The sequence below is a fragment of the Camelus bactrianus genome, chromosome 15 (assembly GCF_048773025.1).
Source record: "Camelus bactrianus isolate YW-2024 breed Bactrian camel chromosome 15, ASM4877302v1, whole genome shotgun sequence".
Taxonomy (NCBI): domain Eukaryota; kingdom Metazoa; phylum Chordata; class Mammalia; order Artiodactyla; family Camelidae; genus Camelus; species Camelus bactrianus.
This window is the reverse complement of record NC_133553.1, coordinates 42,774,382-42,796,978: the sequence shown is the minus strand read 5'-3', so window position 1 is coordinate 42,796,978 and position 22,597 is coordinate 42,774,382. Positions and strand designations below refer to the sequence as shown.

Genomic DNA, 22,597 nt, shown 5'->3' with positions numbered 1-22,597 from the left:
AGGCAGTGGCCCGCAGCCTACAAGCTGCCTACAGAGTGCCTCCATACTGCTACTGTTGTTGCAAGTGTTTGTGAATAAATGGTCAGCCCCTTGACCTGGTTTTTCCAGGCTGTTTTGCCAAGGACGGTTTTCTCCTGAGAGAGATCCCAAAGCCTCAGGCTATTCCCAGTCCCCACAGAGTCACAGTTTCCTTTAGTGCTTGGGCTCCCTCTTCTTTTCTCCAACCTCCCAGCTCCTTCCCTTCCATTATCCTTTTCTCCCACCTATGCTTATTCTCAGACATTCCTGCATCTTCAAAACGAAGAATCAAAACCCCCATACAGCACCAGCCTACACTGTGGGGGTTGGGGTGGGGGCATGGTCTTACTTATCTCACCCACTCACTCAGAAGCTGCTTTTCTGCTCAGCTGAGCCACTGACTTATACAGCTATGCAGTGGGAGGATTTCTCCAACAAGACCAGAAGTTTCCTCTCAGCCTGCAAATGCTTAATTAAAAAACTTTAGGCTGTCCCTAGCCACTGTGGTTGTATGGCTTGAGTCTGAGCATTTACCATCAAATCCAGAGTAACCAGAGAGCCATCTGAATAGGCAGCAGGAGGTCCGGACTGCTGTCCATGGGCTGCCTCAATGCTCAGTGTTGTTGAGCACTGACAGGTTTCAAAGTACTGAATTAGGGCAGGTATTAGGGACTCGAAGTCTCATTTCCTTCGTTCTCCCTACAACCCCTGGCCGATTTTGGAACATAACTGCCTATTGACTCTCCATTCCCCACCGTTCTTTGCCAGCACTTAGGGACACTCATTTATACTTACCTTTTTCCTAAGCAACTGCTGGGGTCCTTGGGCCATCCAGGGGGCCAGTAGTGCGGGTTATATGTCTAACAGCCCTTTCCAAAAGGTGGACATTGACAGTGTGATATGTGATGTCAGGTGGTTCAGTCCCTCTCTTTGTGAGTGATTTTCCTACAGTGTTCAGCTTCTTGAGTACCTGATCCTGAAACAGGCACAGGCTTTGGGTTATAATATCTGGATCCTTCCCTTTCTGGATGTGGAATCTGCTACCTTAATATCCCTGAGTGTCAGGGTCTTCACAGTACAATTTTGATAATAGAATCTTCTCTGTTAGTTGTTTTTTGATATCACAATAAATACGATAATGTGTGTGAATGTTCCTTAAAAAATGAATCTGTGAAATTATATTGAAAGAAAATCTGCTATTCTCCAGTCTCAGCCTCTCAGGTAGCGAAGATGTGGCTATGAAGCCATCTTACCCAATAAACAAGAATGTTTGGTCAACTTCCTGGCTTCACTCCTATTTCATTCCTTTTCTTCTTTTCTTCATCAAATATTTAGGACATTGCGTAGGTGATAAAAACTAGAGGCTGGCCTTGCGAAGTCATGACTTCTCTAACTTCCCCTCAAACTGTAAATTAGTGGTTGAGTAAATAAAATAAACTAGCCCCTGTTTCTTTAGCTCCGTCTCTAGAGGGTGCCTTCTTAGTGCTGCCGTGGCTTCTGTATGACACCCAGCATCCCCTGAGCACCTGAGTGCCTGCTTTCAGTGGATCCTGATGCTGAAGATGAAAGCACTCTCTAGAGAGAGGAAAGGTCTTGTTCAAGGTCACACAGATGATTTAGCACTTTGTTCTTAGCCCTGTTTCTCCTCATGCCCTGGTGAATGGTAGCGCTCAGGCTGACACTTCTCTCTAACACACAGGTTCTCCTGAATTTTCGTGGGTGTGTTTTCTCAAGTATTAAGGGACTCACTATTGAAAACTATATCCATTGCTTCTTCATACCTGAAAGTCCATCAGTTGAAGTCTGTGTGTATATATATATATGTGTGTGTGTGTGTGTGTGTATGTGTGTGTGTGTGTATGTCTATATCTATATCTATATCTATATCTATAAAACATCACCTCCTTGGCTTTCTCATATTAGGTTGTTGTAGGTAGAGTGTGGTACGGGTAGAATGAAGACCACTTAGTTTTTATTTCACTGCAGACTTGGTGAGGGACCTTGGAGAAGTCACTAGCTGTGCCCATCATTGACAGTAAAAGTCACTACCTCCTGCCTGATCTTCAGGGAATCTGGGAGGGTATATGAGAGAAAGAAAGAAATGCAGGGGGAGAAGAAGGGCCCTGGATTGTGATTCTAAAGGGTATGGTGTCACCTGCCCTCTTTTGTGCAATTGTGGACAAATCCTCTCATCTCTTTGCGCCTCCATTTTTCCCATTGATAATAATAGGGGATAATAATAAATATTTGCCTTCTTAACCTAAGAGGGAGTATGAGGAGACCCAGTACAACTGGAGCAGTCAGGAAAAAAGAGAAAATGTGAAGTGGGTGAGAAGACGTGGGGCAGGAGGTCAGTACTGGGAAGGAACGAAACGGAGCGGGTGGGTGTGTGGGGGTGATGTCAGCAGATGCACACAGAGTAGGTGCCACAGGGATCTCAGGGAAGTAGAATGGGTCCTGGTGGATAGTGGTGTTGCATATGGATTGGAAAGAGGTGAGGAGAAGGGAGGATCTGTAATGTTGTGGGAAGAAGAAGACAAGAGGAAAATTATTCAACCTGTTTGGAATTGGCAGGCTGTTTTCCTTTAAGTTAAGGTTGGTTTAAGAAGGAGAGAACAAAGACCATCAGTATATAGGAGGTAAGATGGAGAAGTCAAGGAATAGTGAGCAATTTGAACCATCACCAGGAAAAAGTCAAAGCAGAGGTTTTCAATGGATTAATCCATTTTGGGTTCTCAGGCTATAGAAATAGTGGTGGAATCCCTGTGAAGTCAGGGGAGAGGAAAAACATGCCTAAGGATGGTGCTGTGTCCCTGGAAGCCTCCACAGATACTTTTAATTATTGCCCTATGGCCACACGCAGCTGTAAGGGAGACTGGAAATATAGCTGTGTGCCCAGCTAAAATTTTTATTACCGTGGATACTGTGGGGACATCATGAAGTCTCTGACCCAAGGATTAAATAAGACAGTGCTTCGGGCGCACAGCACAAAGTCCCAGTCATGCATATGTATACACACACATTCGCTTTCATGTTAGTTTTCATTAAAGGTGATTACAAGATACTGAATATAGTTGTGCTGCACACCAGAAATGGACACACTGTAACTGACTATACTTCAATGAAGGAACAAATAATAAAAAAAATTTAAAAATAAAACAATGTTCGTAAAGCAACTAGCACAGTGGCCTGGGCGGACTAGACACCTCAGTGTGAGTAAACTATAGTTTCTACCCCTTAGTTACATCGGGAGCAGAAGGAATACATACCAAAGGGAGAGTGGGTGGGGTTGGGGAGAAGTGAATCCTGTGCTGTTTTTGAAGCTTCTTCTACACCTCTTGTGATGGAGGTACAGGGAGGATATACATTTGGCCAGAGACTGGAGGTTTATAGTTGCTCTTCTCATTTTCTGTTTTGAAAACTAGTGTTTCAAAGATGGATAATCCAAATGGAAATGTGCTAAACCTGGGACAGGGGGAAGAGGGTATAGATAAGGCTGAAATGTGTTTAAATGTTTGGAGAACTTTTAAATGTATTTACATAGCTACCTGGAAACGCTATTCTGATTAAAATTCTGAGAGAGAATTAGACACTGTGTGTGAAAGGCTTTAAACTCTTAGAAGAAATGGAGCTATGCAAATCTAAAGTGTTGGCATTATTAATAACAACAATAGTTTTAATATATGTCAAGCAGGGGCTTCTTGCACACCAGGCAGAGTGGTGGGGGGAGACTTGAGCTCCCAGCGGGGTGGCCTGCCCTTTCCCAGGGACTAATGCACCTGCTTTATCTGGGGGAAAGTGGAGGATTAGCGGCCATTTAGTTAATCTCCCTGTTTAATCACCAGGCCAGAAACATTGCCCTTTTCTGTTTCTTTTTTCTCCTTTGCTTCTCTTTTTCTCTACCAAGCGGAAGAGTACTTGCCCCTTTAAGCCTCAATTTCCTTTTTTCTCCTTTCAAATCCTAAGAGGAATTTTGGCTCTTGCTTCAGGCGTAACTTGGATCCGCAAAGCCAATATTTTCTCAGGGCTCCTGCTTTTCTTCCGCAAAAGTGGAACAATAGAGCCTGTCCCCGGTGTACGTTCAGAACGAGGACTCTGATGGTGCTAGAGGTGCGGGGAAGAGCACTGGATTTGAAGGTAGAATAAGTGTTTCCTACTTATGAAGGCGGTTATTCTGGATAAGCCACGACGTGGAAGTGCTGTGGCATCCAGAAATCTCTGTACGCATGCTACTGTTTCACAGGGCAGGGTGGGCTTCCAGGTGGCCTGGCAGCTGGAGGTACAGAAACGCACTGTAATTGACCCTACTTACAAATGCCAGAACTCATTTCCCTCTGAAAGTGGTTTGCCCTTCCTTAGGAGCAAGGGTGTTTCATGGCGTCATCCATTTATTTAACACTTCCAACAGATATTTTTGGGTGTGCCTGCGAAGTAGAAGGTGCTCTCCTGGGCACTGGCTACTACAATCCCTGGCCTTGTGGAGTTTAGTCACGTGGGAGAGACCAACAGTAAGCAAGTGAACAAAACATTAAATGTATAATTCCAGATTGTGATGAAGGGCACTGACAGGGCTGTGGCCAGAGAGAGAATTCTGGGGTGTGGGCTGGAGGGAGGTGGCCCTGGGTTCAGTCCCCCGTACCGCCTCTGCAAATAAATAAATGTGGCCCTCGGAGCTGGAAGGACTCGTGGAACATTTCTGGTCTTTCCCCTCATCCTTGGCTGGACCTCACGAGGACAGAGACTCTGAATTCACCAGGAAGCGCCCTTGCCTAAGCCTTTACCCTGTAGCAGCTGGGCCAGCTTCTGGGATTAGCTTTTTATCAGGAAGCTAATTGAGCCCACTTCCATCTCATGCTCGCCTCCCTGGATCAACCTGGCACTGCCTCAGGCGGCCCCCTGAGCACCAGCCTTCTGGAGCCAGCCGGAAGCTTGTGGGCATTTATTTCCTTTCTCGGCTTTAAAAGACTCTGCCCTCTGAGATAGACCAAGTAATTACAGTCACATCTGGGTGGAAAGGAAAGGTAAAATGTAAGTGGCAAGGATTTCCACGCTCTTGCTACCCCGGGGGTCTAATGGTCCAGCTTTGGCTGGCCAAATGGACAAGCACTTGAGAGCCTGGGTGGGGCAGTGAGTCTTGCCCTGGGCTGGGAGTCACAACATTTGGACTCTGCTCCTAACCAGATGGTGACTTTAGGCAAATCACTTCATCTCTCTGGTTTTGGTCTCAGATCCCTTACTTATAAGATGAGGAGGATGGGCTAGAGGAGGTACCTAGAATTTTCTACATCAGATAGATTTTATACAGCATTTTCAAATACGGTCATTGAAAAAATACTTTCCAGTCTCTGTCCTTTTTTTCTTTCTTTCCTCATTTCTTTAAATAAAGGGTGGCCAGGAAAGGGAACCAGAGGTTAATTCTCTGCTGGTGAGATAACGTGTGATTCTTCACAGTTGCTATAGATTTCTGACTTAAATTCTTTGAGACTAATGCATAGTTTCTGCAGAACTGAGCACCCTGCCCCATGCCCTCCCAGACTGGCCTCTGGCACTTCTGCCTTGGTGGGGTCAAGAAACTGATTCAGTCACCGGTGGGCAAGAAGAGGGAGGGGAGTCAGGTTTGATGGGCAAGCTACTGGCAGCAGGGAATTGGAATTGTTGGCATCAGTGTAGTTAGCGCACGTGCCTGCCTGACACCATCCTCCTCGTACCCTCTGCCAACTCGGTCCTGCTCTGCGTCCCCTCCTGGAGAGTGTGTCACTCCAGGCTTCCCTGCTAGCCTGGAAGGTGGGGGGAGAGGGAGGTCAGGGTCCTTGTGAGTACCATCTCCTGCCTTGGCTTCTGGTCCCATCCAGGACTATGTCTTTCCCATGGCTCCAGTCCTCACTGGGCTAGGGAAACGCTACTCTCTTCATCTCCAGGGGCTAATTAATGCAAGGGCATCTTGCTGGGTGTGTTTGTTCTCTTAATCCTGCCCATATTTCTACCAATGTGGGGTGAATTCTGTTTCTTGTCAGGTCCCTAACTGTCATGACATCCAAAGAGGACACGAAAAGTAACCAGGAGTTAAGATTATATTTACTGGGAGGAGGGCATAGCTTAAGTGGTAGAGCGCCTGCCAGCATACAACAGGCCCTGGGTTCAATCCCCCGTACCACCTCTGAAAACAAATAAATAAACCTAACTACCCCTCACCCCCCACTAAAAACAAAAAAAGAAAGAAAACCAAAAAATGCTAAAAAACAAAACAAAACAAAACAGGGAAAAAGATTATATTTATCTGTGCTTCTCAACCATGGCTGAACTTTAGAATCTCCAGGGGAGTTTAAAAAAATACTGTGCTTGGGTCCTGTCCCTAGAGATTCAGATTTACTGGTCCAGAGTAAGGCCTGGGATTGATATTTCTAAAAAGTTTCTGATATGCAGACTGAGTTTGAAAAAACCAATATTGCTGATTGGTATTAACTGTTGGGGCTGGGGAAAATACAACTTTTCCCTGAGAATCAGGATCATTTCCTTGGTCATAGATGTCCACTCTTTCTTTTTTTAAGTTTTTAATGCTAGAAATTTCATACCTACACAGAAGTAAAGAGGGTAGTGTAATGAATATGCATGTACCCATCACTCAGATTCAGCAGTTGTCAACTCTTGGCCCATCCGATGCACTTGTACCATTTTATACACTGACCAGCAGTGTATGAGCATTCTGGTGGCTCTGCATCTTTGCCAATGTTTACCACTGTCAATCTTTTAAATTTTTGTCATTCTAGTTGGAATGAAGTGATATTGTGGTTTTAATGTTCATTTCCCTGATGCCTGATGATTACTTTTGCATGAGCTTATTGGACATTGTGTGTGTGTGTGTGTGTGTGTGTGTTTAGAGATGACTGCATGTTTTCTGTACATTTTTAATTGAGTCCTTTGTCTTTTTATTGTTGATTTGTAGAAGTTACTTACATATATTGAATACACTTTTTAAAAAAATTTGGTTACAAATGTATGCTGAAAATAGTTTTTCCCAGTCAATGATTTGTCTTCTTTTTCTTGGTAGTGTTTTGATGAACAGGAATTTAAAATTTTGTGAGGTTTGACATCAATTTTTCTTTTATGGCATGTGACTTTTGTCTCTGGTCCAACATTTTGCCAACCCTTAAATCATTAAGATATTTTTTCTGTGATTTCTTCTAGAAGTAGTAAGGTTTTGTGCTTTGCTTTTAGGTCTCTGATCCATCTTGAGTTAATTTTTGTGTACGGGGTGAGATTGAGTTGAGGTCCATTTTATTTTCATCTAGGTATCCATTTGTTCCAGCAACATTTGTAAAAAAGATCATTTTCACCCTCTAAATTGACTTGGTAAAATCAATTTGTTGAATTCAATTTGCTTTATGTGTGTGCCTATTTCTGGACTCCTTATTCTGTTCCATTTTATCAATTTGTCCATCCCTATCAATACCATACTATATTGATCACTGTAGCTTTACAATAAGTCTTAAAATCAGGTGCTATAAAGCTGCCAACTTTATTCTTCTTTTTCAAGATTATTTGAATGTTCTCAAGCCTTTGAATTTCCTTGTAGAATTTAGAATCACATTGTCTTTTTATTCAACACAGCTTGTTGGCACTTTTTGGCATAACAATTTATATACCAGTTTAAGGACACTGTACATTGTAATAATATTGAGCCTTTTATTTCATGAACCTGGCAGATTTCTCCGTTTATTTAGATCTCTTAAAATTTCTCCCAGAAATGTCTTCCAGTTTTTAGTGAAAAACTGCCATATTTCACTAGATTTATTTCCAAGGGTATGATATTGTTGTTGCTTTGTACATTAAAAAAATTCTGTTTTCTAATTCTTTGTTGCTAGTATATAGAAAATCTAGTTCCCAATTATTCCAGCGTAATTATTCATTTGCATTATCTCACAAGTCTTACAACACAAATACCAAACTTATAACCAATAACATAATTATTAACATTAATTTAAGCATATTTTCATTTCCCTAAGCATATGCTAATGTAGGGCCAGCAAATTATGACTGAGTTGGCTGCCTGTTTTTGTCAATAAAGTTTTATTGGAACACGGCACATTCATTTACGTATTTTCTAGGGCCGCTTTCTCACTGTATTAGCAGAGTTGAGTAGATGCAAGAGAGACTGTGTGGCTTGCAAACCTAAAATATTTACTATTTGTCCCTTTAAGAAGAAGTTTGCTGATCACTGCTTTTAACAGAGTTTCTCAATGAGGGCACTGTTGACTCTTGGGCCAGATAATTTCTTGCTGTGGCGGTTGTCCTGGGTATTATAGAATGTTTAGCCCTGGCCTCTATTTTCTAGATGTTGGTAGCAACTCTCACCTCTTGTGAATCAAAATGTCTTCAGACGTTGCCAAGTGTCTCCAGGCGGTAAAAAGTGTGATGCCTGACCTGACTGTTCTAAGTGGACAAAGAAAAGGCAATGCTTTCATTGAACAGAGAACAAAGAAAGCAAGCATGCCAAGAAACATTTCATCAAGAAACATGTGTTAAGTAATTTTCAGGCATTATAGTAACTGATAAAAACAAGGGAGGGACTATAGCTATGCGGTCCCCCCTCCCTTTCTGCGCCCAGGTATTAGATATCACATGTATTCTCACCTTATTTTGATGTGCAGGTTTATTGTTTTTGGTCAACATAGTTAATATGGGGGGGTGGATTAGAAGACCCAAGACCTGCTGACCCTATGCAAGTGTTAAACCATAGAAAGACAAGGTCACAGAGGTATAGAGTTAGAAGGGACACTGGAATCCATGAGGCTCAATCCCTCACCTAAGGAAGGGCTCTTATTAGTCACTTGTAGGAGAGCTGGTCATCTGACCTCTGCCCGACGGTCTGGAGATGGAGCACTCAAGACCCTCTAGGATCCAATGCTACAACGCTTACAACCCATGGGGCTCAACACTGTCTTTTGTGTGCCTTAATTTAGTGTTAATGAAACAGCAGCACCACCACCATGAACATCATTTACTGAGCGTTTACTGTGTGCTGGGCACTGTGCTAAGCACTTTAAATGCATGATCCCCTTTAATCCTTAAAATGACTCTACAGGACTGGTGATATTACCTCCATTTCGTAGATGGATGAACTGAAACTTAGTGATTTGCCTGCATATTTGTCACAGGTGTGTGTGTGTGTGTGTGTTCATGTTTGTAAGAGTATGTGTATTTGTGTGTAAAATAAATATGCAGTACCCTACTACTCCTCCCACAAAATAGAGGCCAACACACACTGCAGGAGCTCTGACAGGACACTATCATTAGTGTCCCAGACAGGCTAGTCATTTGGTGACTTTTTAAATTTATTTGGAATTTCCTAGAAATTATGATTTTTCTCCACAGATAACTTATTAGGAAGTTAATGTATATATATATTTTATCCACCTCCTTTTTTATATTCACAATTTTAGAAATTTTTATTTTTTTATTGAAGCATAGTTGAAATATAATATGTTACAGGTGTACAATATCATGAGTCACAGTTTTTAAAGGTTATACTCCATTTATAGTTATTATAAAATATTGGCTATTTCCCTCTTTTGTACAGTGTATCTTTGTGGCTTATTTTATACTTAATAGTTTGTACTTCTTAATCACCTATCTCTATATTGTCCCTCCCCCATTTTCCTCTCCCTACTGATAACCACTAGTTTGTTCTGAGTCTGCTTTTTTTTTTCTTGTTATAGTCAGTAGTTTGTTGTATTTTTGTATTTTTTAGATTCCACATGTAAGTGATACCTTATGATATTTGTCTTTCTCTGACTTATTTCACTTAGCATAATGCTTTCCAAGTTCATCCATGTTGCTGCAAATGGCAAAATTTCATTCTTTTTTATGGCTGAGTAATATTCCATTGCATATATATACCACATCTTCTTTTTGCATTCTTCTGTTGATAGACACTTAGGTTGCTTCCATATCTTAGCAATTATAGATAATGCTGCTATGAACATTGGGGTGCACGTATCTTTTCGAATTACTGTTTTTTTTTTCCAGATATATACCCAGGATTGGAATTGCTCAGTCATATGGTAGTTTTATTTTAGTTTTTTGAGAAACCACCATACTGTTTTCCATAGTGGCTGCACCAGTTTGCGTTCCCAACAGTGTACAAGAATTTCCTTTTCTCTACATCCTCACCAACATTGGTTCTTTGTGTTCTTTTGGTGATGGCCATTCTAATTGGTGTGAGGTGATATCTCATTGTGGGTTTGATTTGCATTTCTCTGATGATTAGTTGTGTTGAAAATCTTTTCATGTGCCTATTGGCCACCTGCATTTCCTCTATGAAAAAGTTTGTTCAGTTCTGCCCATTTTTAATCGGGTTGTTTGCTTTTTTGATGTTGAATTGTATGAACTGTTTATATATGTTGGATATTAACCCTGACCTCAAATGTTGCTTCGTTTGACTTGTCTCTTAATCCCAGCTCTGGACTTGAGGTGGTGCTGGGGGTTTGAAGGGTCTTGTTGATGAAAAGAGGGGCCCTCATCCTAGACACAGATTTCCTTCTCTGTAAAATGATGTGGGCAGTTTCCACGGGTGCCTAAGTTTCATTCCAGTTGTTAGAGTATGTGAACCTAAAAGTGAAAAATGTGAACATGGGGATAAGAGAGAATACTGCATTGGTTGGCTTGGGGGAATAATGAAGAAAATTTTACCATAGATAAAATTACTTTTTATCAAATTAAATTAATTACTTATCACTGCTAAATAAAGAAGGAACTATTTTTTTCCCACAAGGCTGATACGTTGAACACAGGGTATCTTCCTGTTATGGGAAAGGTACACTGTAATTTTTAGTGTGACCACTGGGTGGCACTATTGCTCCACGGTGTTAGTAAAAAAAAAAAATCACCCTGCATTTTCAGGTGAAGTGAGTTTGCAGGAGGCTGCTGAACCTTAAGGAAAAATATACGTGGTTATTATAGCTGTAGAGGACTTCTGGAATTATCTGTTCAGTCTCTTTTATTTTATTTATTATGTGATATATAAATACATTTTAATTGTAAAGGAATCAAGTTTTATATATACTTGCTTCCTCTCCTCCTCTCTCTCTGCCATGCTCATTCCCCACCCCAGAGAAAACTTGTTGTTAACCCTTTGGGGTATTTCTTTAAGGTCCTTCCTGAGTGCTACACACATATGTGTATGTATGTGTCATATGTGACTTTTCTTAATGACCATTCATACGACCTTCTGACTTTGTAAATGAGGAAAGACGCAGTGTGGGATTTGGGGCCAGTGCTGTTTTGTGGGCAGAGCCTGTGCTTTAGAGTCACACAGACTTGGGTTTTAAATTTTCATCTTGCAGATTAACAGTGACCAACCTTGGCCAAGCTATTTAGCTCTCACCTGAGCCTCATTCCCCTCGACTTGCAAGCTGTTCAGATGTAGTTTAAAAAGATGGATCCATACAAATGCTCCTAGCTCAGCTGGCCTGGCTATAAGTGTTAATTTCCATCTCTATCACTCTGCCAAGTTCACACAACTCAATAGTGGAAGAGTGTGGTTTTTTCTCCATCCTGTGCCTCCTAGGAAAGATGTGAGTACCTGCATACATGCATTATCGGATGCAGACTCCAGCTTAATGACCTAGTGCCCCATAAGTATGAATCCTGCTGCTGCCCAAAAGTCTTCCCTGGCCACGTGTGCCTCGCTTCTGTTCAGGTTCAAGGAAGGACTGTATTTGAGGGCTGGAGGGAAACTCCAGGGTACAAAATGGCACAGGAATTCAGAAAGGCTCAATCGACTGGGAATCAAGTTCAGATTCGGCTGGTCTGTCAACTTACTCAAAACTCCCGTGTTCTCTGTGCCCAGGTTTCTTTATCTGTAAAACCAGAAAGATGAATCTGGACCCCATTAGAGCTTAAACTAGTGAGAAGCTAAATAAGCCACGGAGCCCATCAAGCTTTCCTTTTTGCCTTGTTTTCCAGAAATCTCAGAGCCAAGTTGAACGTGCCTTGAAACAACTTCTCTTGCCCCCAGGTTTCTGGGGTAAGTACCTTCCATTTTGTGGTTTTCTGCTGGTTTTTATTTTAATGGTGTGAGTTATGGACCTGTACAGGTGGTGGTGAAGAGATGGGCTGGATTTAATCCAGGCACGTGGGGGCTTGAAGCTTTGCACTTTGGGATACCATGGCTGGGAAGGATTCATCCCCCCTTTATAGAGTCCATGACAATGCCTGATATTTCACTGGGCAGTTTTAGAAAATCCTTTCAGATGAGTTTAAAAATAGTGATTTAAAAATAAGATCTCTGATCTAATTTGAAACTCACAACAGTCTTTGAGGCTTGACTGAAAAGCAGCAGGCACACTGGGAGTTAGTTGAATGGTGTTTTATAAAAACAACACAGCCTTAAACACATTAAACAAAACAAAACAAAACCCAGAGGAACAGCATATCTGCTTCAGGTAAGAAAGTCTTTTCCTGAAAAATGAAGCAGGCTTTAGAGGAAGCGAGGTGGCAGGAAGCGCAGGACTCGGGGGCAGGTTGGTGGAGTTTTCCATCCCTGGGTAGACTAAGCTGGGACCACATGCTCCCTTGTCTCTGTGTGGTTCTGAGCTGCCCACTGGGTGATGGCCCTTTTCTCCTTTACCCTGTGGATGTGAACCTCACTTATGGCTACCACACAGTTTTCCTCAGGAGGAGGCAGGGGCTGTGTACCCCATCTCGGAGATGAAAACCTGCATTGTTACGGCACCGTGTGCTGCTACTGTCCATGAAATGGGAGCAGTCTCTGCACTTGGTTCACATTCTGCCTAAATCGACCAAAGAATCTACCGGGGCTCCTGGGGCAGGCTCCTGGGGCTCCCTGAGGGGACCACCTCTGGGACTCCCCAGGTCCCTGATACTAGGACAACTGGATGGCACTTCTGAGATGCAGAGGATCGATTTTGCAATGAAGAAGAAAGGATGAAGACACAGGCCTCAGAGCAGAGTCTTCCAGTCACTCTGCACAGCAGCTCCATGACTGCTCATCCTAGGATGAGATGCTGTGGGATAAACAGGAGCGACCATTGCCACTTTGCGGGTTTTGCTCTCATTCCAGTCTGGTGATGGGGGAAGCAGCTGCAGGCATTGTTTGCTTAAAGCGAGTCTTCTGTCCTGATGTAAATGCTGAGCCTTCTAGTGAAGAGGAAATCAATGCTTCGATGACGCTGGCGAGCTGTGGGAGGGCTCCTTCACGTCCCCAAAGAAGGGGCGGGAAACAAGCCTTGAGAGAGTCTCCCTGGAAGAGGCTTAAATGAGCGACTTCTATTTCTTTTCCAGAGTTAGAGGCAGGCTCAGTCTACAGTCAGGGCTGTGAGCTGTGTTCCCACTAGTTCTACTTAAATACAATTTCTGCATGAATTGCTATTGGGAGTGTTTCAGTGTCTCCCATTGGAGAGTCTTGTCTCTGAGTAGAGCTGTACCTGAGCCATTCAGGTCAGAGCTGCCTGCGTTAAGCAGAAGAACGCCTGGTTGCAACAGCCGCCTTTATAAATGGTCGCTATCTTGCCTCCGCAGGAAGCCGGGCAGCTTTTTAAAAACGCAAAGTCAGCTCGGTTGGTGCAGTGCTGAGACCTGATTAAGAAAGCCCTGCTATTCAATTCTCTGTCTTTAAATGAAATGATTTTCGAAGTCTTAATGGTTTAGATGCCAAAGGAGAGGGAAGAATGCCAAAGCCGATGGGGAAACAAATCGTTTTTCCCAAACGGGCTATTTTCACGACGAAAGGAAAGAAAAATCCGTTTTGAACTGCTGCGCTGGGGACAAAGACAGTGGTGCTGCAGATCTGGGCTTCAGGGCCTCGTCTGCAAAGTGTGCAGAGGGTCCTGGCACTTGGACGGAGCCAGATGGCTGCAGGTTCCACCAGTTTGGCCAAACTTGTCAGTCCTGCAATAGGGCTTCTTCCGGACTCAGGGCCTCTGACCTTCTCTGCATAGAGTGTTTACTTTAGCAAACCTTCACCTGTAAATTCTTCCCCTGCCCTTTTGAAATGTAAATCTTCTCCCAGCCTCTTGCCAGGTTGATAACCTAGGAACCTGGGAGCCACCCCTTTGAAATAAATTCACCAGGAACGCTAGCAGCCTTGTCTCCCCCTCTCTGTGGGCAGATAGGAGCCTCACTTCCACAAGCACCAGCTAGCAAACACAGATGGCCTGATCACACTGCCCCGCCTCCCGGCTACCTTCCTCCAGTGCTTTTTTGCCAGCTCACTCCGACCCTTAACGACTCTCCCGCCTTGCCTTTTGTTCAGCCCCTCTCCCCTCTTGCTGCAAGAGCCTTGAATAAAATCTTCCTTGCCTGTTTAACTCTGTCTGGCAGAGTTCTCTTTGGCATTGCTCCTTCTGGGACTCTGGAGTCCCACCACCCCCTGTGGAGCAACCTCTTCCCCGATGGAACTGCCTGGAAGCTGCCCCTCCCCCAGCCTCGCATCCAGTTGGAAGAATCCCCTTCCAGCCCCTCTGTCTTCGGGCTGTAATCCCCGAGGTGCTCACACCAGTACTTCCTTAGGAGGAAGGGCTCGGGGAACGGGGGAGGAAGCCACCAGCTGGCTGCTCCTTGGGGCTCTATTTCCATGGGGATCTTCTCTATTTTGTAATTTTCTTTTAATTAAAAATACATTTTCAGTTCTTGGGTGGGGAATAAATTAGAAATGCTAGGAGCCCTTGAGCGGCTGCATTGGGGTTCCTGGAGTGTCTTGATGGCTTTATTTTGAAAAATCTGCGGTCCATTTTGGGGAGACAGTTTCACCAAGTGTGGTGCTTTAGAGCCTGGGCTCTGGAGTCCGCCTGCCTGGGCGCATTCTCCCCTCCGCTGCTTGGTGTGTGACCTTGACCCGTTGCCCAAGTCTCTCCCTGTGTCTCAGTTTCCTCACCTGTCAAGTCTGGGCTCCATCAGAAGGTTGTCGTGAGGGTTACATGCTTACACGTAAAATGGTAAGTACCGTGTGTAGTACAGAGTAAATTTCTAATAAATGCTTCCCCATAATCATTATATTATGCATTTTTTTTTCCTGGAAGGAAGCACATGGAGTTGTTAACAAATAACCTTTGTGGAGAAACAGAGTAGGGCGAGAGGTGTTGCCTTTTGATTTTGTGCTTCCTTGTGCTGTTTTAGCTTTTTAACCCTATACTTCTTTTGTATAAAGATTTAAATTAACTAAACCTTTTCTTTTCTCTTTGGTAACTTAAGCGAAACAGCCCGTTGATAGTACAGGAGAAAGTGCTTGTCCAGAAACCAGGCTTCAGTAAATAAGTCCTTGCCATTTCAGAGTCAAGTTTCATCTTGAAGAGCCCTTTTTAAAGAATGAAAAATAAACACGTGAAGCGAATGCTACTTACTGTGTAACCTCTCCTCCTGAATCCCTTTGATTTGGTTGACTTACATTTTACATGGTACTCCGACAGCATCACCACTGGGAAAACACTCAGTGTGCTTCCGAGATGAACTGCCATGTAGGATGGCACCATGATGTATTTTCGGGTGGAGAAAAAAAATGTATTGTTTCTAAGCTGATAGCAGAATTCCTGTTAGAGTGAGAGTTGCCTTTGTTTAGGAAAATTTACTATTATTCTCTTTGGGTATGAGGGGATGCTTCTGATCCCTCTGCCTTCCTGCCCCTACTGGCTGAGTCAGAGTCCAAGAGAGAACAGAATTTCTCTTTACCAGAAGCTGGAGCAATGTTAGAGTCCCATGGGTGGCTGAGAAATGAGGGGATGAGTTGCTCAGAGATAGAGGAAAGCAAAAAAGCTGACCAGGGAGAGGTTCTGGGAGGAATGGTCAAGGGGAGCTTTGGAACAAGGCTGTCTTTGTAGGTTATCTGCTGTGCAGTAGTGTTCCCTGTCATCACTGTTCCACGTCACTGCTCTTGTGGAAGGGTTTCGGGAAAGGAAGGAAAGAGACTAGAGGAGGAAGCAAAGAAAAGAGTAGCCTGAAGAGGACTGATATGACTAAGATAATTATTTAGGGAGTGGGAGAAGTTAAAACTGGAGGAAATAATGCAACCTCTTTGAGAGATATTGGGGGTGTTGGGTTTCCCACTGTGTGGGGACGAGGAGGCAGTAGCCATTTCTCCTAGTAGTGTGGCAGAAACTTCTAATTGTTCCCCAACATCTGTTCTTGCTTTTAACCTAGAACTCCCCTAGTTTCACCCAGGCACATGGCTACCCTGCTAGAGACAACATTTGCTTTACAGTTAGATGTGTCCCTTTGACCGTGCATCTTGCTAGTGGAAGACGAACAGAAGGTGTAGTGTGTGTAATTTCCATTTGACTCTTTTGACAGTACATGACTTGTCTCTCATCGCCTCTGTTCCTCCTTCCATGGTCTAGAGCATGGAATTAGCAGTAAGTCCATTTTGACCACCAAGATAAGGACAGCGCCTACAAGTCTTATTTGTCAAAGCACAGATTGTGGCGGGAGGGGGGTGTGGCATGAGAATTTGTGTTTCTAACAAGCTCTTGGCTCATGCTAATGCTGCTGGTCCAGGGGCCACAGGAGACAGGAAAACAACAAAGTAGAAGGAGCCTGGGTGCCTGGGTGTTCTTGTGGAGCAGAGTCACCTAACCCCCTGTGTTATCTCTGGACTGTTTCCGTAAGAGTGAGATAAACTTCTGTCTTGTTGGAGCCACTGTGTTTTTGTATCTCTCTCTTTTTTAAGCAGTTGAACCTGTATCTTAATACGAATATTACAGGTAAGGGTTACACAGTAATGCTGGAGGATTTGGGGACTACTGGGCAGCTGGCTGTTAGGTTCGACACGGGTGATTTTTATTTGGAGAAGTAATAAAACAAAGGCAGTTACTTGTTTAATGACAGAATGACTTCTTTTATGAGCATGTTATAGGTGGCTGGAAAACATTCCCTCCACAGCTGCATCATTGCTTGTTTTCTTGCCTTGGGAAAAGCTAAAAACTTGTATGTCCTTGTGTTTATGTGAGGATGAAGTTTCAGGGCTGTGGTTCAGAGAGGGGTGCTTCGGGCACTGTTTCAGAAAACGTTTGAATTTCCAAAGATTTCTATTGTGTGCTTGTTAATATGAACATACAGATAATGACAACAATGCTAATGAGCACTTACTGGATGCTTACAGGTGCCAGGTGCTAGGGACTCTGTGTGCATTCTGTCATTTATTCTTACCATGGCTCCGAGGAAGCATTACAATTATCTCCATTTTGCAGATGAAACTGAGGCTTGGAGGGCTCAAATAACAGGTCAAATTCCATTCCAGGTCTGCCAGATACCAAAGCCCACGAGCTTAACCTTGGCAAGATTCTCTCCGTCTCTGGTGAATGACCCATTCCCAGATGGTTTTCAGGCTCAGTGTATCAGGCCTAACATTTGTTAGCAACTGGGTTCTTTTTAGTATGTATGTGTTTTCAAATGCAAACGTAACTTTTTTCTTTCAGCAGTCAGCCCTACTTTACATAATCTAGACCGCTCTGGCTCTAGGAATCTGCTGTGGGAACTGTTAGTTGGAAATGAGAAAAGGGCATAGGGTTTAAAAGGGGACAGATGGCTTTAGGTTGCCTGGATTTAAGGCGAGAATTTACAACCATGAGAGACTTCGGATTCCAATACAGTGTTGAGTGTGGTAAGTAATTACCTGCCTATGGGGCAACAGTAGGGGAGCCGGTCTGATAGCAGTTTCAGTCAGAGACCATGGTAATTTTCCAAGTTATGTGCCTCTGGAGCAAGGACAGGCCGGAACAAGTGCAGGCCAGCATGAATGGGAAGTATTAACCACCATCAGAACAAATCCGGACATCTCCACAGAGGTCCCTCTGCGTCCTGTGCCTCCGACTGCTTCTTAGAATTGATAGTCTCACCAGCCTCCTGTCATTGCTTCAAACTTCAGTTGTTCTTTTCCCCATTTTCCCCTTCATCCATCTATATCATAGCAGAGCAATTCCTGAATTAATTAATCCACAGTGAATTACTTGATTAATCCCATTCTTACTTTGATGGGATTATTAGGATCAGCCAGTGCCAAGAGCAGAGTTTGTCTTTAATTTTGCACGGACCCTAGGAATGATCACATTTTTACATGAATTCAAAACTGTGAACCATTGCTCCTAAATGTGCTGATTAATCATTTGTAATCAACTGTCAGCCCTCAGCACCCTGTCTTTGACTTGATTCTATTCTATATATTTCAAGGCTTTAGTGTGGGGATCAGCATACTTTTTCTGTAAAGTGCCAGATGGTAAATATTTTTGGTTTGGGGGCCATATGGTCTCTGTTGCCACTACTTAACTTTGCTGTTATCGTGGGAAAGCAGTCACACATACCATATGTAAGCAAATGAGCAGGACTATGTTCTAATAAAACTTTACTTACAACACAAGTGGTGGGATGGATTTGGCTCAGGGGCTGTATATTCGCCTACCTCTGATTTAGTTGAAGACAACAATTCAGTCAGTCAAAATGTAAGAGGACCCAAAGCTGCTGAGAAAAATTGGGGGAGGAAGAAGTACCCTGGATCGTGGTTTATAGGCCCAACATTCAAAGCTGTCTTGGCATTCTGGTCCCTACTCAAGACAACAAGATTGCAAGCAATAGGTTCAAAATATGACCTTGAGTATATAAGATGTGCGTAAACTTGATGGGAGGGAATTTGCATGAAAAAGACCTGAGTTCTTTGCCTTCAAGTGTGAGAGTCTGGGAGGCCTTGCCTGCTAAGAGACAGCCATCCTGGGCTGTATTACAGGTTGACTCATGTGGATCAGCAATGTAATAGTCCTTCCAGGTTCTTTACTGGTCAGATCACACCTGGAACTGTGGGGTGCGGTTCGGACACCTCATTTTGGCAGTCCATTGACAAATGAGAGTGATTCTGAAGGAGGGGGAGCAGACGGTTAGGGGCCAGGACAGCACTGTCTATGAGGAATTGTGAACTGAACTGGTTATTCTTAGTCAGGGAAGAGAGGACCAAAGTCAGGATTGTCATTATCTTCATTTATCTGTGTTTCTGTCACAAAAGGGAGTAGGGCATGTATGTGGCTTAAGGGCCATGGCGTTTGCACAGAGCAGCCACATAGTTAGTACTGGACTAAACAATGTGCAGGAGGGAGGGGATAGCTCAGTGATAGAGTGTGTGATTACCATGGGCAAGGTCCTGGGTTCAATCCCTAGTACTGCCATTAAACAAACAAATAAATAACCAAACCTAATTCCGCCCCCCCCACCCCCCCAAATACACAGAGAGGTTACGAGAAGGGAGAGTCAGGCCTGGGAGAAAGATAAACTGTCTAACAGTGAGACTTCCCTGTCAGTGGAATGGCTACGTTGGTTATTTCCAAGCATCGGAGAGCGCCGGGCATCAAAGAGTCACTGACATGAACAACACTTCCCTCTGCAGTCGGGAAACCAGATTTTTTGATATTCTAACAAAATGGCCTTTAAACAAAGATAAAAAGAGTGAGGCCAGATGGGTTATTTTTATTGTTTGTAAAATCCAATAAAAATATTCTCTGTGTCTCTGGCTGAGAGGCATTCAAGTATTGAGGGGGATAATGAACGTTATTTTCAACAAATTGCTTGTAGCATTCAACAGAGAGGAGGCAGAGATAATCAAGTAAGTACTCACAGGTTTGTCAGCTGGTCGTTGCCACCGGGATTCGTTACCCAGGCCTTTGAGGGGTGGAGGGTGATTCAGACATGTGTAACTTTATTAGGATTTCTGTAAGAATAGTGCAGTCCTCTTTGCTGGAGAACAGTCTCTCTCTCTATTCTCCAGACTGTTATCCTCTGGGTCGAGTCATGGAGCGTTTGCTATGTGCCAGGAATAGGCCTACGCATTACATGTATTGATTTGCCTATTCCGCTACAGCGGTGATTCTTAACCAAGGACGATTGTGCCTTAGTTAAGGCATTACATTTGGTGATATCTGGAGGCATTTTGGTTGTCATAACTGAGGGAGGGGCTGGAATCTCGTGGTTGGAGGCCAGGAATACTGCTAAGCATCCTGCAGGGCACAGGATGGCCCTTCACAACATAGAATAATCCAGGCCCAGTTGTTGATAATGTTGGCATTGAGATACCTGGTTTTGTAGGACTGCAGGCGCCTTTATCATACCCACTTTACAGACAGAGAAACTGAGAAATTAAGTAACTGGTGCAAGGTCCTCCAGAGCTAGAAAACTGGATAACCACTTTACTGTCTGGCCTCTTCGTTTACTTGGTGATGCTATAAAGCACGCAACCTAGGAAGTACTATGTGTGGTTGTTATTTTTATTTCTCGGAATCAGCACAAAAATGGACTGTTTTCGTTTTTTGATTTTATACTTAATAAATATGAAAATTCTTAGTGAGCAACCCAGTTCTCTCCTGATGAGTTTGTTAGTGGAATCAGACCAAAGGTGCTGGGAGGCTCTAGAGGCCTGGGAAAAAGAGGATGTGACTCACTGTCCATCAGTATCTCTGGTGCTCCTGATGGCTGACGGCAGAGAAGTTCCCTGCTACCTGTGTTCGTAGGTTCAGGTGATCAGTGCTTCCTCCTGAGAGCTGTGTGTGTGTCAGACAAGGAAACCACTTAAGTTTGTGACTTAGGAAGGAGGTCAGAATTCTGTGTCTTTCCCCCTGACCGTGGTCCCCGGTCCTGACACTAATCCCTGGTCACGGATCTGAACTTCTCTCAGTGGCTTGTTGCGGGTTGTTGTAAACTGTCCTGAGATTTGTCGTCTGGGAGGGATAGCCTGAGTTAGGTTCCTACGTTTGTTCTAGAGGCGTCTCAGGATTCTTAGGGAAGGACAGAGGACAAGGGATCTCAGTGGAGAGAAAAGAAAAAGGGAAGGGCAGACATCATTTATCCCAGAGGGAGGGCTCCCGTGCTGGGGCTCGGGAAGGCATGGCAGTGGAGACATTTGCTTACATCTTTGGTGGGAAACCGGCCCTGCCTTCCTCCTCCATCGTTAGCTCTCCTGCTGGTTTGGCTCTTTTCTTGACTTTTGACAGTTTCAGAGATGGTGCGTGTGTCATGAGGGTAGCGTGTGACTGCCCTTTGAGGCTTCAGTGCCTTACCAGTGTTGACTTCGAAGCTGTTCTCTCACAAGTTACAAAATACGTTATCTTGGACTTAGCACTTGAGAAGCACTGCAGGGCCTTTGACGGTCCATAAAATGAGATGGGTCTTTATGGTGCTTGGGAGACTGTCTGGGATGCCCGGCCTGGTAGGCAACGCTCTTTGCAAAATTTCTCTTCTGCCCTCCTTCCCTTCTAACTGCCAAGGTTTGAACTCACCACCAGACAAAGAGATGCGCTCTGGAAGTCTCATTCATTACTGAAATTCAGAAGTACTGAAATAACGACAAAGAAATGAGATTTCATCTTCAGACTGCTGGAGAAGGAAGTGGATGGTCTGTGATGCAGAGGTATCTCCTTTAGTTAATCATGGCTGACTCTTCACTGCCTGCAATCCCTATAGGTCACTATGAAACTAGCAGGAAAAATGATATATACGGCATGGAAGGAAGGGAAATAGACTGCATATTTCTACACAGGATGGCTGAAACAGGAGCCCCGAGTTTTTAAGATGCAGGAACTGCATGCAGAAGGCAGGAGTGACAAATGTGTTTGAGTCATTGGTTAGCAAAGCCGGCCTCGCTTGGCTGATGGCCATCTGGTGGTCTCTGTCCTTTCTCATCTGTTTCACAAGTTTGTTGCCAGTAAGGGAAACATGCTTAGCTTAGAACTGTGTTCCGGTCTTGCTTGATGCTTCGATAAATCACAAGAACCTAAAATCAGCTGAAGGTGACTGGATGAAGTGTCTCTTCTGCACTCTGTCCTGTATCTGAGATCCCTGGTAAGCTGATTCCACCTTGACTAAACTAAGACAGCGACGCTCTTTCCCGACATGGTAGGGAACTGGGAAGGTAGCTCTGATTTTCAAAGGAGAAGGATCCCCTGGCATACTCTGTCTGCTTCCACAGTCATGACCTGGCAGTTGTGCTCATGTATGGGAACCCTCACGATACTTTGCAGAAACGTTCTCTTTCCTGGTGGCTCTGCCTAAAAGGACGAGGCACTTTTCTTTTGGATAAAGCATTATTCAGTGTCCTTAAATATAGATTTTATTCTTGCAGGCTCTGCTAACCTGAGGCAATAATTGAAGAGTATACGTGTTTGTGACTTGCGACCCTTACTGGTGGTCTCTTCCTTTGTAACCAGACCCTCGGGGTCGGGGGTGGGGGAGCTCCCTGTGCTTTGTAGAAGCCATCGTGAACCTGCTCTTGCCGCCACTGGAGTTCTCCAGTGGATTGATCTTACTCCTTGTGGCCATTGCTGTGGCTCAGTTACTGCTGTGTTATATACAGTCGGCCCTCTGTATCCTCCTGTTTTGCATCTTGTGGATGTGAAACTTGTGGAGGGCTGACTGTATTCGTTGTATTCCTCCATTTTATGTAAGTGACTTGAGCATCTGTGGTTTTGGGCATCCCCTGGGGCTCCTGAAATCAATCCCCTGTGATATGGGGGGAGAACTGTACATCATTGCGGGAAGTGAGAGGTTCAGGATGAATCATCAGCAACAAAGTCTCAGTGGCAGAGTTACACAGTGCCAA

At 44.0% G+C, this 22,597-nt stretch overlaps 1 long non-coding RNA gene across 9 annotated transcripts in view; it reads left to right on the top strand.

The window, feature by feature from the left end:
* The window catches only part of LOC105078995 (uncharacterized), a 656,088-nt gene that overhangs the window by 182,956 nt on the left and 450,535 nt on the right, over positions 1-22,597 (top strand). For 8 of the 9 annotated variants that reach the window (XR_012511912.1, XR_012511909.1, XR_012511906.1 and 5 more), the window contains one exon: positions 11,983-12,043. This is a non-coding gene — a long non-coding RNA (uncharacterized LOC105078995). Of the gene's footprint in view, positions 1-11,982; positions 12,044-12,693; positions 14,973-22,597 lie in introns of all 9 variants that reach the window. The other variant, XR_012511907.1, reaches the window with a different exon arrangement.